Below are 6,932 nucleotides of genomic sequence, written 5' to 3'. Positions count from 1 at the left end.
TCATTAGAAAAGTGCTGAGAAGAAAGAAGCTGAGAGAAGACTGACTCTCCCATATTATCAGAGCACATTCCAAAGCTTCTATGATTAACGGTATGGTACCGGCACATGAACACGTAGAACAACAGACCAGAATTGAAAATTCATCAATAAACCACCTACATGGAAAAATCTAGTGTATGAAAAAGGCGGTATTGTAAATCATTGGGGCAAAAATGGGATTTTCTATTGTGTGGTGTTGAGACAACTGGAGAGCCATTTGGAAAAAGATAAAACTCACACTACACACAAGAATAAACTCCAAATTAATAAACGATCTATCTATGAAAAAATAAGACTACAATGACTGGGAGACACGGATGAATTCCTCTACAATCCAGCTGTAGAAAAAGCCTTTACAATTATGACTTGAAACCACATATAGCAAAAGAAAAAACAGGACATTCTGTGTAGTCATTGGCCAAAATGCTTAAAAGTGTCAATGCCATGAAAGCCAATGAAAGAAACATTTGAGAAATTCAGATTAAGGGACACTAAAGCAACCTGATCACGGAATGTAATGCGTGATCCCAGGTTGGATCCCATATGGGAGGGGAAAGGTACATAATTGAAACAACAGGAAAGGTTGGCTGTGGCTGGAAGATTAAAGTCTTAAGAACTGAAGATTAGATACAAATAGTACATTTTTGCTAAATTCCCTGACGTTGATAATTGAGCTACCTAGGATTTGCGCAAGAGAATATCCTTACAGGAAATATGAAGTAAAATATTGAAGGGTCTATCTATTTGTCCACCTATCTATTTACCTATATAGATATAGCTATCTGTTCAGTGTCATGGTGATCATGTATGCTGTTTTCCAGTTTTCTGCTGTCATGAGCAACACTGTACAGCCATTCATACATTGTGCCTTGGGTGCACACATGAAAGCCTTTTTTATGGTACGTGCTTGAAATTAACGTGCTGGACTGCAGGGTATCTGCATTTTTTACTTTATTGGGAAATGTGGGTGCACCGGTGCACATTCCCATCAGCTATGTAGAGATGTCACTGATGTTCCACATCCTGGCCAACATGTGGGACTGCATGACTTTACAATCTGGTGAGTGTAAATGGTATATTTTTTGCAGTTTCAATCTGCATTTCCTCAATGTCGTTTTTTTATGTTTATTTATTTTTGAGAGAGAGAGAGAGAGAGAGAGAGAGAGAGACAGAGTGCAAGCGGGGGAGGAGCAGAGAGAGCAGGAGACACAGAATCCAAAGCAGGTTCCAGGCTGAGCTGACAGCAAAGAACCCAATGTGGGGCTGGAATTCACGAACTGTTGAGATCATCACCTGAGCTGAAATCAGGTGCTTTACCCACTGAACTACCCAGGCCCCCGCACTTTCTTTCTTTCTTTTTCTTTCTCTTTCTTTCTTTCTTTCTTTCTTTCTTTCTTTCTTTTTTTATGTTTATTTATTTTGAGAGAGAGAGAGTTAGACAGCAAGCAGGAGAGGGGCAGAGAGAGGGAGACAGAGAATCCCAAGCAGGCTCCGCACTGTCAGTGTGGAGCCCCACGTGGGGCTTGAACTCACGAACCTTGAGATCATGACCTAAGCCGAAATCAAGAGTTGGAGGCCTAACTGACTGAGCCACCCAGGGGCCCCTCCTCAACTTCTAATAAGGGAACATGTTGTATGTTTATTGACTCTCTGTTTGCTCTTCTGTGAAATGCTGTGGTTCATGCCTCTGCCCATTCACTTGCCTTCTTCACCATCAGGAGTTCTAAGTATTCTGCATGCCAGTCCTCTGTTTACTATATGAATTGTAAATATCTTCTGCCAACGTGTGGGTTATTTTCACCTGTTAAATGATGGCAGGGATTTTTAAATTGGGGGTAGGGAAAATATCAATGGTTTCCTTTTTTTTTCTCTCTCTCTTATTTGGTCATTTTTTTTTTTTTTTTTTTTTTTAAATTTTTTTTCAACGTTTATTTATTTTTGGGACAGAGAGAGACAGAGCATGAACGAGGGAGGGGCAGAGAGAGAGGGAGACACAGAATCGGAAACAGGCTCCAGGCTCTGAGCCATCAGCCCAGAGCCTGACGCGGGGCTCGAACTCACGGACCGCGAGATCGTGACCTGGCTGAAGTCGGACGCTTAACCGACTGCGCCACCCAGGCGCCCCTTATTTGGTCATATTGAAGTAAGTTCTTTCCTAACCAGAGTCTACAAAGAAAAGTTTTAGTTCAAACTTTAACCTGAATTAAAAGGGATTTTTGGTTACACCGTGAGGGATTTAGTTCATATATTTAATACACATAGCCAATTGTCCAAGCACCAGTTATTCAAAAATCCAACCTGGGGCGCCTGGGTGGCTCTGTCAGTTAAGCGTCTGACTTTGGCTCAGGTCATGATCTCACAGTGCATGAGTTCGAGACCCGCGTCAGGCTCTGTGCTGACAGCTCAGAGCCTGGAGCCTGTTTCAGATTCTGTGTCTCCCTCTCTCTCTTCCCCTCCCCTGCTCATGCTCTGACTCTCTCTGTCTCGAAAATAAATAAAAACATTAAAAAAATTAAAAAAAATCCATCCTTTCCTCACTAATATGCAAAGTCTTTTCTGTGATACATCAATTTTCCATCTGTGGAGGATCAGTTTCTGGACACTCTACTTTTGTTTATTTATCCCACACCAGTAGCACGCCATCACGCTGTTTTCATAACCACAGCTTAGTATCTGTGAGGACAAATCACTAAATCTTTTTCTTCTTTTTATGCAGAGAAGTTTTTTTTTTTCTTTTTCTATTATTGTCAATCTTGGTCTTCAACACAAATTTTAGAATGAGCTTTTCAAGATACATGAAAAATCTGGCTGAGACTTTTATTGGAATTACATTGGATCTATGTATAGATCTGGAGAGAATTGATATTTTTTACAATAGTTTTCCCACCCAGGCATGTAGTATAGCTTTCCGTTTATCCAGTTTTTCTTACGTGTCCTAGTAATGCATTAAAATTCCTTTTATTCATTGATTCTTCTGGCTGTGGAAGGGCGTTTTCTCACATCAGCTTTACCTGCTACAGTTACTGGTAATATCCTTGAACTCTGAAAGAACATACGTCAGATCAATATTTTTCACAGATTCCTCCAAAAATTAATCATCCGGTGATCAAGGCTGATAGTGATAGCTATACATAGAAAAGAATAAATAAGCCAAATCTGCAAAGAAGTTTCAGTTTACTTGAAATTAAGGTGGGTGTAGACCATTGATGATCCTTACCTGAGGCATTCCTTTTTTATTAACCTCTTCCCTAATCTTATTTCTAGAACAACTCTGAAACTTCTTTTCTATTGGACTTTCCTACTAGAAGCCTCTATTTTAGAATATCCATGTAAATCCTACCTTCCCCCCACCTCGATTTGCAAATTGCATTAATGTTTTCTTTTCCCATACCCCAAATGCTCAAAATCAAGGATGCTTCCCTCCACATTTTTATTATGAAAATTTCAAAGTCAGAAAAATTTTCAAGAATAGTAAGATAGAAACTATATACTCACCACCTAGTATCTATCATCTATCTATCTATCTATCTATCTATCTATCTATCTATATCTATCTATCTATGATCTATCTAATTTCTCTATCTAGCTATCTCTCATCTCTCTCTCTGTCTCCCTCCCTCCCTCTCTCTCATCTATCATGCAACCTTTATCTATCATCTCCTTATCTGTCTTAGTCTGCTAGGGCTGTCATAACAAAATACAATGGACTGGGTGGCTTAAACAACAAAAATCTATTTTCTCACATTTCTGGAGCCTGGAAGTCCAAGATCAAAGTTGTTAAGCTCAGTTTCTCCTAAGTCCTCTTTCCTTGGCTCGCCCTCTTACTGTGTGCTCTCCCCCAGTCTCTTCTGTGCACACTCCTGTCTCTTCCTCTTCTTATAAGACACTAGTCCTATTTGATTAAGTCCCACTCTCACGGTATCATTTAACCTTAATTACTTAACAGCCTTTCCAAATATAATCACATGGGCGATTAGGGATACAGCATAAGAATTTGGTGGGGGAACCAGAATTCAGTCCCTCGATCAATCCATCTATCTATCCATCTGTATATATAATCTTATTGAAACTTTTTCATGTAGATTTCAGTCATGACCCTTCAGCTCCAAAGACTTTTACATCTCCTAAAACTAGGAGCCTGTTCCTGCCTAACAAATGCTATTATATCACTTATGAAACAATAATATCCTAAAAACCTCTAATATCAGCTCCATATTCAAGTTTTCCCAATGGTGAGAATCCGCAGCAGGCTCCAGGCTCTGAGCTGTCAGCACAGAGACTGATGTGGGGCTCAAACTCACAAAGCGTGAGATCATGACCTGGGCAGAAGTTGGACGCTTAACCGAGTGAGCCACCCAAGTCCCCCAGCATTTTCTTTTCTCTAGCTTGCTAATTTACTGTAAGAATACAGTATATAAAAATATAGCCTACAGAATACGCGTTAATTGACTGTTTATGTTATCAGTCAACAGTAGGCTATTAGTAGTTAAGTTTGGGGGAAGTCAGAAGTTATATGTGGATTTTCAACTAGGCAGGGCATTGGCACCCCTACCTGCCACGATGTTCAAGGGTCAACAGTATTGACCTGTTTCATTTAAGAATGCGTATTGCTAACAAAAGAAGGCTAAACAGGAGTGTGATATTTGGGAAAGTGAAGGGAAACAAATGTAACCATTAATTAGGATCCAATTTATGGTGCTGTTGTGAAGGATAATAATTTCTTAGCTTAAATAATATTCAATATCTTGATCACAAGTACCATTAAGGGAAAACAGTGACTGAGCTGGGTTCTTTGTTAGTCTGTAAAATTAAAACATACCCTAAAAATTAAAGCATCATCTTTTGCAGACAGGCACTAATGACTCTGGGGCTGACAGGTTAGTTTAGTTTAAGCATTTCATAGATGATTAAAGTTAATGAGTGAAGTGTAAGCAGGACTCTACTTAATGAATGTGCTAATTGTTTTTCTTGCTGGAACTATTAGTGCTGCTTTTAACCACAACATACAGAAGATTAGGAGCCAATTCATTATACTTTGTTTAATGAGTTATATTTATACAATACAACGGCATTGTTAAATTCACATAGTACCCTTCTTAATATTCAAAGCACTTTACTAGAGTGTTCTATTTTAAGCTCAAAGCCCTCCTTTGTCAGGAGGGAAGACAAGAGCAGGATGCCTATTTTAGCATGGTGGTTATGAGTGCAGACTCTGAATTCATGCTGCCTGCATTTGAGTCCTGCCTCTCCCACTTACCAGCTGTCCAATCTCGGAAGAGTTATTGACCTCTCTGTGCCTCAGTTGTCTTGTTCATAAAGTGGGGCGAGCGATAGTATCTACCTCATCAGGTGTTGTAGGTATTGGTGAATTAGTTAATGCTTGTAAATTGTTTAAAAAAAATTTTTTTTCAACGTTTATTTATTTTTGGGACAGAGAGAGACAGAGCATGAACGGGGGAGGGGCAGAGAGAGAGAGGGAGACACAGAATCGGAAAGAGGCTCCAGGCTCTGAGCCATCAGCCCAGAGCCCGACGCGGGGCTCGAACTCACAGACCGCGAGATCGTGACCTGGCTGAAGTCGGACGCTTAACCGACTGCGCCACCCAGGCGCCCCATTGCTTATAAATTGTTTAAAGCAGGGCTGAGTATGCTGTAAGCCTCATAAGTGTATCAGTAATAGCATCAGGCCCACCTCTGCCCTCATGGTACCTTCTTACCCAGCATCCAGAGTGATCTTTCAAAACCGAGAATCCCTTCATGTCATCTGACTGCTTAAAACACTCCAAAACTGTCCTTGCATGAAGAGTCGAATCCAAACGTCACCATGGCCACGTACATTTGCTTGTACCTCATTCTGCAACCCATTTCTCTCTCGCTGCCCCTGCTCTGGTGGTGTAGACATGCTGCTCTCCCTTCTCTTTCTCAAGCACACCAAGCCTCTTGCTGCTTCGAGAACTTTTCCTGGACTGCACTGTCCCCAGATCCTCAGATATCCCCTGAGTCACATCACAACTCAAGGCTGATTCAGGAACACAGGATGCTGTCTGTGACCATCTTATCCCTTGTACTTGGCCACTGCCACTGCCCTATTTAATGGAGAAATGAATGGATTTTTTGTGAACCTTGGGGTTCATGGTCCACTATCATCTTTGGTCCTTACTTATCTTCTTTTCTTTATAACACCTATTACACAAACAATGTGTAAGTATATATATATATATAGGATTTTTATTTATTGGAATACATTCATCATGGTGCCTAAGTCCTTTAGAACTCAGAATCTCCCTGGCTTATCCTATAATTCTTAACCAGTGGTTCTCAAAGTTCAGTGTGTCCTGTGCCCAACCCAGAGTTGCTGACTCAGTAAGTCAGGGACTATCTCTTCAGGGAGGTGACATTTAAGTTGGGTTCTAAAGAATGCAAAGGAGTCCAATCTAATGGGTGCCGAGGGAAGGGAGTGCTGGGTGGAGGGAACAACAGGTGCAAATACTCTGAGCTGAGGCAAGTGCTATGGTGTTTGTGTAACAGAAGGGAGGCTGATACGACTGAAGCTTGGTGAGTGTTTATTGAGTTCCTTTACATCCCTCAGATATACAAATTAGAGTAATTTAGCACTGCTCTATCATGAATTAGGCCAGAATAAATAATGTCTTCACTTCTAGTTGAAACTTTAAACACTTGTACTATGAAAATATAAGACAGCAGCCAAAATGACTGTAAATTATCATAGAATAATAAGATCCCGAAAGTGGGTGATGGGCATTGAGGAGGGCACCTGTTGGGATGAGCACGGGGTGTTGCATGGAAACCAATTTGACAATAAATTATATTTAATATAAAAAAATAAATAAATAACATAAAATCCCCTCCTAAAATGTAATTTCTAATTCTAG

The sequence above is a fragment of the Prionailurus viverrinus genome, chromosome C1 (genome assembly GCF_022837055.1).
Source record: "Prionailurus viverrinus isolate Anna chromosome C1, UM_Priviv_1.0, whole genome shotgun sequence".
Classification (NCBI taxonomy): Eukaryota; Metazoa; Chordata; class Mammalia; order Carnivora; family Felidae; genus Prionailurus; species Prionailurus viverrinus.
This window is presented reverse-complemented; position numbering follows the sequence as displayed.